The 9688-nt window shown below is 37.0% G+C and overlaps 1 long non-coding RNA gene across 1 annotated transcript; it reads right to left on the bottom strand.

Moving 5' to 3' along the window:
* Window positions 1-4267: 4267 nt before the first annotated feature.
* On the bottom strand, window positions 4268-9320 carry LOC128642785 (uncharacterized). Its single transcript, XR_008399709.1, has 3 exons — window positions 9240-9320; window positions 7442-7496; window positions 4268-4586 (listed from the first exon to the last, which is right to left on the bottom strand). It is a non-coding gene; the product is annotated as an uncharacterized LOC128642785 (long non-coding RNA).
* Window positions 9321-9688: the final 368 nt, after the last annotated feature.

Here is a 9688-nt window from a genome sequence, read left to right on the forward strand (position 1 = left end):
CTTATCTTATGTTGATGATGTTTTAATCAAAAGCACAGACTTTGAAAAACACATCACAGAACTTAAACACGTCCTCAGCCAACTTAAAAGGGCAGGTGTCAAATTATCCCTGCAAAAAGCTCAATGGTGCCGCACTCGTGTAAACTTCTTGGGGCATGAAGTTACCTCTGACGGATTAAATCCCCAGAAGAAAAAGGTGGAAGCTATAGTGAATTCTAAAAACCCAACTAACCTAAAGGAATTGAGATCATTCCTGGGTATGACAAATTATTCTCGCAAATTCATTGATAATTATGCGGAATTAGCTAAACCACTACTGCTTCTTCTGAAGAAAGATGTGAAATGGCACTGGAGTGAGTCTCAAGAGACAGCCATCAGAGAGCTGAAGAGAAAACTCACTCAAGCACCTTGCTTAGCGTACCCTGAAGGTGGCAAACCTTTCTTCTTAGAGACAGGTTACACAGATATAAGCATGAGTGCTGTGTTATACCAAAAGCATGATAATTTGAACAAAGCCATTGCTTATGCGAGCAAAAATCTATCCCCAGTAGAAATAAAATTTAGCGATTGCGAAAAAGCCCTCTTATCTACTGTATGGGCTCTACAAAATTTCCGCAGCTATATACAGGGCGAGAAAATTATTGTAGAAACGGCCCACCAGCCTTTGCTATATTTGCAAAGTGAGAGAATAAGAGATGGGAATTTGTCTAATAGCCGCATAACAGCGTGGACTCTTTCCTTGCAAGGCTGGCCCTTAGAAATTCGCTACAAGCAGAATAAAAAGAATACAGTCGCACAAGGGCTCGCTGAGCTCCACGACTGTACTGCTAGAGATCCTGGGGAAGAATTATCAGAAGATGATTTTCTGGAAGAACAATTGCTTTCCCCATATAAAATGTACAATGAGGACCATTGTCAAACATTACCTTGGGTATATGTTGATGGTTGTTCTTACCATGCCACTATTGATAATGAGCGCAGATTAGTCGCTGGCATTGGTATAACTGGGGCAAACGGATTCTCAAATATATCTGTAGGTTTCAACATTGGACCAAGATCCAGTCAAGTTGCAGAACTAACTGCTGTTTTCAAAACCATTGAAATGGCTATTGAACATGGTATTCATGAATTTGTGATCATAACTGACTCAAATTATGTGCGTGACAGTTTTGTTGAATACCTGCCAACTTGGAAAAGAAATGGCATGCAGAAAAGCAATAACAAACCAGTCAAGCATGGCAAATTGTTCTGCGAGATTGATAATCTGGTAGTATCCAATGATTTAACCATACACTGGAAAAAGACCAAGGGTCATTCCAGAGTTTTAGGTCCTGATAAGGAAGGCAATGACCTTGCGGACTCATTAGCCAAACAAGGAGCCATAACTGGAGAACTCCTTAATATTGACCACTTAATGGGTGCAATTCAGGTAGAAGCCATTACCAGAAACCAGGCAAAACAACAGAGTGAGCCTAATTTGGTACAATGGAGTCAGGATTCTCCTAGTGAGGACCTGATCACTAGTCAAAAAGAAGACCCCATTATAGGCATCTTCTATAAACACATAGAAGATCCTGAAAGCAACCCCATCTCAAAAGATGATTGCATTGGCAAAGAAGATCTTAGAATCTTAATGAAATCTAGATCACAATTCAAGTTACAGGATGGTTTGTTAATTAGAACCTCCAAAACTGGCATCCAGCAGTGGGTAGTACCCACCAAGTTCAGAGGTCTAATGCTTCAACATGCCCATGATGCTCCCACATCTGGTCATCGCGGTGCCAAACTCACGTACGAAATATTGCGTGACTACGCTTTTTGGCCACACATGTTGAAAGATGTTCAAACCTACTGTCAAGGGTGTTTAATCTGTCCACAGTTCCAACCCACTGCCCCAACGCATAGAGCGCCATTGCAGAAAAGGGGGATGGTAATGCCATGGTCAGATATACAAATTGATTTTATTGGTCCGGTAACAAGGTCATCAAGAGGTAACAAGTACATGTTAACAGTGACATGCCTGTTCACTAAATGGGTAGAGTGCATTAGTGCACCTAACAATAGTGCTGAAACATGTGCAGCATTGCTCATCAACCATGTATTTTCCAGATTTGGTTTGCCCCAAAGAATCGAATCAGATCGGGGGACCCACTTCACTAGCGAAGTGATGACAAAAATGTGGAAAATACTAGGGGTTAAAAGAAAGCTCCATATTGCTTATAGAGCTGCCTCAAGTGGTGGTGTAGAGCGTTACAACCAATCCATTGTTAAAATCCTCAAAAAGTTTGTGAGTGAAACAGGTAAAGACTGGGATATAAAACTACCTCTAGTCTTAATGGCATTAAGAGCAACTCCAAGTAGTGCTACCAAGATGTCACCTTTTGAGCTGATGACTGGTAGAAGAATGGTTCTACCTCAGCATCTGCTGTACCGTACATCAGACCAAAATTTGATAAACGCTGCCAATACACATCAATATGTGGAAAACCTAAGGAGACACCTGCAACATGCCTTTGCATTTGCTCAAAGGAATTTAGAAAGAGCCGCAACTGCCACTAAAACCTATTATGATCTCAAAACATCCAAAAAGGAATATGAAATAAATGATAAAGTTTATCTTTATAACTTTGGAAGAGATCAGGTTAGGGAGAAGAAATTTCTTCCCTCATGGAAAGGTCCTTTTGTCATTACTGACAAAATATCTCCAGTGGCCTATAAAATACGGATCCCCAAAAATGAAGGTTTCATAGATAAATGGGTACATATAAATCAACTGCGGGCATGTCATCCCAGGTCCCAACTACAAGTCATAGAGGGAGAATGAAGTGTCATATCCCCAAATGCATTAAAGACATACTGTAATTTAAAGATGCCTAACTGATAAACATGAAAGCTCAAAATAACAAACTTTCTTCATAAGAGACTGTCTATGAGGTATACGGTTGATCCTCATCAAATACCACTGACTTTAAGCCAATTCAAATACATGTGTCCTACATCTATTTGAAGTTGGAAGGGGGATTTATGTCAGAGTATATGAATATTATGATGAATATTACATATGTGTACATATATATATATATATATATATATATATATATATATATATATATGTATATTTTATACACTGTATATGTTAGATGAGAACTCAGGATTAATTAAACATGAGTTTGTTGAACACAGCTTCTAATACACGTCTATCAGGATTGACGATCAGTAGAGCCTTTTTGAAACACAAACATTTCTTTTCTAAAGGAAATAGCTCAGTGACCCTATTCATTTGACTATATATGCAGATTTTATAACCTCAGAACATTTGGTGAGGTGAGAAAAGAATGTGTTCAAGGACCCCTTTGGAATTTGACACGTGTGATACAACAGTTCTATCTCACTGAATCTCTATTTGAAGACTTACTGCAAAAACCCCTCTTGGGGGAAGGTGACACAAATAAAATCAAATACACATCTGCACTGCTGGCTAAACAGGAAATATGCTGTTTTAAAGACTCTTACAACTCCTCATGGATTGACCCCATGTGGAGCAATAAAGGCCTTGGAAAACACAGACAAATGCTAAGGTGTGACTCTGGAAGTTCACGTAAGCAGACAGCAAATAAACATTTTTTTTTTCTCTCTCTGTTTAAATACATGCCCCAGAATGTATTAAATATAGAAATTTGGGAAATTGTCTAAATTCTATATTATTATTACATGGGTATTTGCTAAGCTTGGGAGGTAACTGTTTTAGTCAGTCAAAAATGTGTAATAACCTCTGTTTTTGCTTATATTTTTCAGACAGATAAATTCAGATATACATAGAAATGATATATATGTTTTGAAAACACAAAAGATCTTACTTAGCCTCTGTGTTTTTAAGAATATAAATAAATACTTATGGACCATACACATACTAATGATTGGATCATCTCTAATAATTATTTCTATTTTTATTGCAGACAACCATTGGTCATGAGCATCAATCTTAGAAAGAGACGGAATGCCGCATGAAATGAATTAAGTCATATCATATAAACATACAAATAAATGTTTATAAAGTTTCACATACATCTTTTAAAATATAGTGAGATGAAAATATGGAAGTTACTTTGATGTGATATGACTATGAGATATATATTTGATGTGATATAACTATGAAATATAAGTTATTTTAATATAATGTTAGATATGTGATGTTTCATATCAAAATGATCAGAAAATTCATTAAGATATAACTTATCCAAAACAAATATTATGAATAGTTGTCGCAGTAAATTATGATAAAAATTAATAACCATTTCATAGAAATACTGACTTAAGCTGTTTCAAATGTTGCTGTGTCTGTTTGTGCTGCCACCTGGTGTTATGTTGCGAGAACTACAGCCAGAAGGTTCTCTCTGGCTGTTAAAAATGAAATTTCCAAGGGCCAATCCGATTTAGACTTCCCAGATAACCAATGGGAAGGTCAGCTTCCGTAGTGCCACCCACATGATGTCATCAATGATTATATAATGGGAGTGTTGAATGCACAAGAGAGAGTTGTCTGTAACTTGTTGAAAATTAGTGATCTGATTTTGGCTGCGATATACCTAAAAAAAAAAGTTCACTTCAGCAAGGAGCTTAAAACTTATCCTTGATTTGTGCAAAAAAAAACCTTCTTTCAAATGAGATGACCTAAAGACCGCTACGAATTGGATCTGTTGCAAAACATTGGGAACCGGATTGCTGTTTATTTGGGTGATGTATACAAGGGTTTTGTAAGATAAGTTATATGCATAGTCAATTTGTATTTAATAGATTTAAAGAAATAGTGTGTTTTAATTAGCATTTCACAGCCTATATATATATTGTTTAAATCTGCGTCTGATTGACCAAGTAACTCATCTATGCAAGTTCTGATATTGTCAGTTAATTTTGTATTAGGATAAATTGCAGTTAAATAGCAGAATATATATATTATCCTATTGTTTTATAAACACTGTTTAGAATTGTATTGCTTGGATGTTAAAGGTTTTTAGTCCCATTGTGTTAAATAAATAAGGCTGAATTGTGAAGGTATATTGTTCTGGGTTTTGTAAGAAGAATAGCATATCTTAAGAGTTGGTTCTAACGCATATAAACTTTTATTTAGTTTCCTTTTATTGCAAATATAGTTCAATATGTTTATGGATATTAACTAAATAAAAGAATTCAGATATTTATATTAATTGTATGGTCTAGTAAGTGCATGGTTGATAAGGGTTTCTATTTCTTTGTATTGTGTTTATAACCCTGCCATAAACTTATATATATTATTTGGATAGCACTACTAAGATTTTCATAAATATACTGACAACCCTCTTACATGGGTTATCCTTAAACTCACTGATCTCTCTGTTCTTTACACAATCAGTCAGTAAGTAATGTATACACCCTCTTACATGGTTTATCCTTAAACTCACTGATCTCTCTGTTCTTTACACAATCAGTCAGTAAGTAATGTATACACCCTCTTACATGGGTTATCCTTAAACTCACTGATCTCTCTGTTCTTTACACAATCAGTCAGTAAGTAATGTATACACCCTCTTACATGGTTTATCCTTAAGCTCAAACATCTCTCTGTTCTTTACACAATCAGTCAGTAAGTAATTTATACACCCTCTTACATGGTTTATCCTTAAACTCACTGATCTCTCTGTTCTTTACACAATCAGCCGGTAAGTAATGTATACACCCTCTTACATTGTTTATCCTAAATCTCACTCATCGCTCTGTTCTGTACACAATCAGTCAGTAAGTAATGTATACACCCTCTTACATGGTTTATCCTTAAAGGGACAGTATACACTCATTTTCATATAACTGCATGTAAAAGACACTACTATAAAGAATAAGATGCACAGACACTGATATAAAAAATCCAGTATAAAACTGTTTAAAAACTTACTTAGAAGCTGTCAGTTTAGCTCTGTTAAAAAGGTAGATGGAAAGCCCAATGCAAGTGGGAAATAAGACCCTCCCCCCTCCCCCTTCTTTTGCATATGAAAAGACACTTTACACAAACAGGAGCAATCTGGAGAAGGTAGCTGACGGTATTCACATAAAACTTAGGGGCTTGTTAAGGAGTCTGAAAATCAGAGCAATGTTATTTAGACAGATTAGGGGTTAATAAGTGTAAGATTAGGGGTGTTTAGACTCAGGGTTCATGTTAGGTGTAAACATAAATTTTATTTCTCCATAGGAATCAATGGGGCTGTGTTAAGCAGTTTTACGCTTCTTTTTGGCAGGTGTTAGACTTTTTTTCAGCCGGCTCTTCCGGTTGATTCCAATGGGGAAATAGTGCATGAGCACGTTACACCAGCTCACCGCTAACGTAAGCAGCGCTGGTATTGGAGTTCGGTAATGAGCAAAATTTTGCTCAACGCTCACTTCTTGTCTGGTTTGTAAAAACTAGTAATACCAGTGCTGTCTGTAAGTGAGCGGTGAGCATAAACTGCTCGTTAGCACCGCATAGCCTCTAACGCAAAACTCGTAATCTAGCCGAGAGAGAGGAGTGAGTTTTAGTGACTCTGCTGCACAGAATAAGAAAATAGCCAAAGATGCTGTAGAGGCCGATGACTCTGTAGGGGCTGTACAGAGCATTTAATGGCCTGTGCCCAGTGTGCTGCAACCATGTAAAGAAGAGATTTACTTTACAGTATAAATATAAGATCACCTAATAAATATATTGTTTTATATAAAAGGTAGTCTATTTTTTCATGTACATATTACATATGGTTATATATAGGTGTTACAGAAGCATTAGTTATTCTGTTGTGAAGAGCTTATTTCCCAGCAGCAATGCCTGAACCAGCAAGCCAGCGCCTAAGAAGGGCTCCAAGAAAACTGTAACAAGTTTCATTTCATAAAGAGTTAACTCTTTTTTTTCAGCTTTTAGAAACTATTGTCTAATCACCTCTGGAGCCAGACTGCTAATTGATAAGATGAACTTGTAAACTTGTTATCTTAAGTACTGTAATCCTATTGTGGCCTGTCAAAGGACAGTGCTCTCTATCTAAATGTGTGATGGGGGATTTTGTGCTTCCCCCCCTCTCCCCCTGGGAGTGCCCTGTGTGCATGTAACCTTAATAAAAAGCAGGCTGGGCATCCCAGTCCTGAGTTCTTGTTTGACCCTCAATCGCAGCGTTGACTCGTTTTTGTGGGCAGAAGGGTATCCTAGCTGTACTGCAGCTAAGGGAGATTATTCTATATTTGCGAGACTCATATAGAATACTATGGAAAGCAGCTTCTCCCCTCTTTAGCAATAGGGATCCAGGCTACTAAGCGGTCCATCTCTCAGCGAGACTAAGGGTAACCGTAACAATAGGGTTGCTAGGTCTCCTTCACATCAATACTGGGCAAAGTGCCTGCAACTTGGGAAGGGAAGTAGGTGGGTTACACAATAGCCGTTTCTTAAACTTACCTATGCGCAACATAGGACTCAGTATGTGGTTTTACAAGTGCATCCCCCTGTTTGCCTGTAACAGGAAAACAAATAGAAGCAGTTATTTAATGAGCTGCATTATCAGCTATAAATACAATGTTGTTATTATATCCCCAGATTAGCTACCAGTAGCAATCAAAATAAATCAATTAACCATTGTATTTAATACACAAAAAAGCAATCACATAGCTGTCTTAACTGCCAGACATACACACAATGCAATCATATAGCCCAGGTGAGTGACAGTATTATACAGAGTAATCATTAATCAATTTTAGCAGCTATGTTTGTATACGTTATTCTTTTGTAAATTAAAAATATATGACAATCAGTAACTCACAGGGCAGAGATCCTTCTCTACCAGTCATAATCAGAACAGTGATTAAACACTTTTTTCTGCTGGTGAAATACAAAGCCATGATTTAAAGCCTTTTTAAGTATTAACATATAAACCGATTACTTTTCTTTCACTCCTTTTCAGTCTATAACATGTAGAGCATGGATTTAATCAATAAGGCCAGTAGGAGATGTGATTCTACATTCTGTGCCAGTAAAACAGACCATTTGTGTCCCTATAGTGCAATTAATACAAAAATAATTTATGTTCGTAGTTCTACTTACTTGTTTTTATCTGCTCTCTTCCTTACAGGATTTCATATTATTAAAGCTTTTTTTTTTTTTTACAAATATGACCATCTCCTAAAAAATGTGCTTTGTACATGCGTAGTTTACTTATTTCTGGTACTGCTTTTAAGAATAGTTATTAATATTATTTATTATTATCATTTATTTGTTTCCATTTATTTTCTGTAGATGTTAGTAGACAGCTCCTTGAAATACATATCTGCCCAATAGAACACAGTGCTACCCTAGTTATATACTGTGCTAGTCCTTCTTTATATCATGTGTTTTATCACAATGAGTTTAACTAACTACATATGAAACTGTCTTATGCAAATACAAATTATTACGGAGCCCCTCTGGTGTCATGCTAACAAAACAAAAAGCAAACACATGTAATACAGAGTGCTCATAAATAAAGTTACTACGGATAGTAATAATAAATATTTAAAAAATATCATTTTTATTTCATAAATGTGAAATATGGAAAAGCTTCAGTTCTTCTTGAATATGTAACTCTACCACACGGTGGCGCAATTGCTTATGTACACAAACGTATCTAGATGAAAGTAAGCAGCACAAATAGCGTTTCTATATACAATAGCGCCATCGTGTGGTCAATATTAGAATATGCTCTGCACAGTTGTACAGCTGAACACCACCTGCGCACGGAACTACATAAACAAACATTACTGCGGCTAATATATATCAAAGGGCAACTGTGTATTAATATGAAAACAATTTCTTTCTGTGTCTAATTACAAAAGTATAGAACAGGAATAACAATGTAGGATAGCTTAAAATGATTTCCATTTTGTTCAAACAAGGCTTATATAAAAGCAATAATAATCAAAACTGGTTAGTTACACGTAATATAGAATTCCACCACACGGTGGCGCAATTGCTTATGTACACGAACGTATCTACATGAAAGCAGTACAAATAGCGTTTCTATATACAATGGCGCCATCGTGTGGTCGATATTAGAATATGCTCTGCACAATTGTACAGCTGAACACCACCCGCGCACGGAACTACATAAACAAACATTACTGCGGCTAACACAGGCCGTGATTTATATAGAGCTCATGCAGATGCGTAGGTATCCCAAATGTACCAAAATACACATCCCAAAAATACCAGCGCTGTGAATCACCTGACGCCTACATATCCCAGCAGCACTAGGAATAGGAACTACATAGCCCAATAGCATCTGCGATGAAATCCAGCCGAAGCCTACAATATCCCAGAAGTATTAGCGATAGGAACTACATACCCCAAGCGTCTCTGCTGCAAAATCTTCAAAGCCTACATATCCCAGCAGCACTAGGAATAGGAACTACATAGCCCAATAGCATCTGCGGTGAAATCCAGCCGAAGCCTACAATATCCCAGAAGTATTAGCGATAGGAACTACATACCCCAAGCGTCTCTGCTGCAAAATCTTCAAAGCCTACATATCCCAGCAGCACTAGGAATAGGAACTACATAGCCCAATAGCATCTGCGGTGAAATCCAGCCGAAGCCTACATATCCCAGAAGTATTAGCGATAGGAACTACATACCCCAAGCGTCTCTGCTGCAAAATCTTCAAAGCCTACATAT

Source organism: Bombina bombina, chromosome 12 (genome assembly GCF_027579735.1).
Source record: "Bombina bombina isolate aBomBom1 chromosome 12, aBomBom1.pri, whole genome shotgun sequence".
Classification (NCBI taxonomy): domain Eukaryota; kingdom Metazoa; phylum Chordata; class Amphibia; order Anura; family Bombinatoridae; genus Bombina; species Bombina bombina.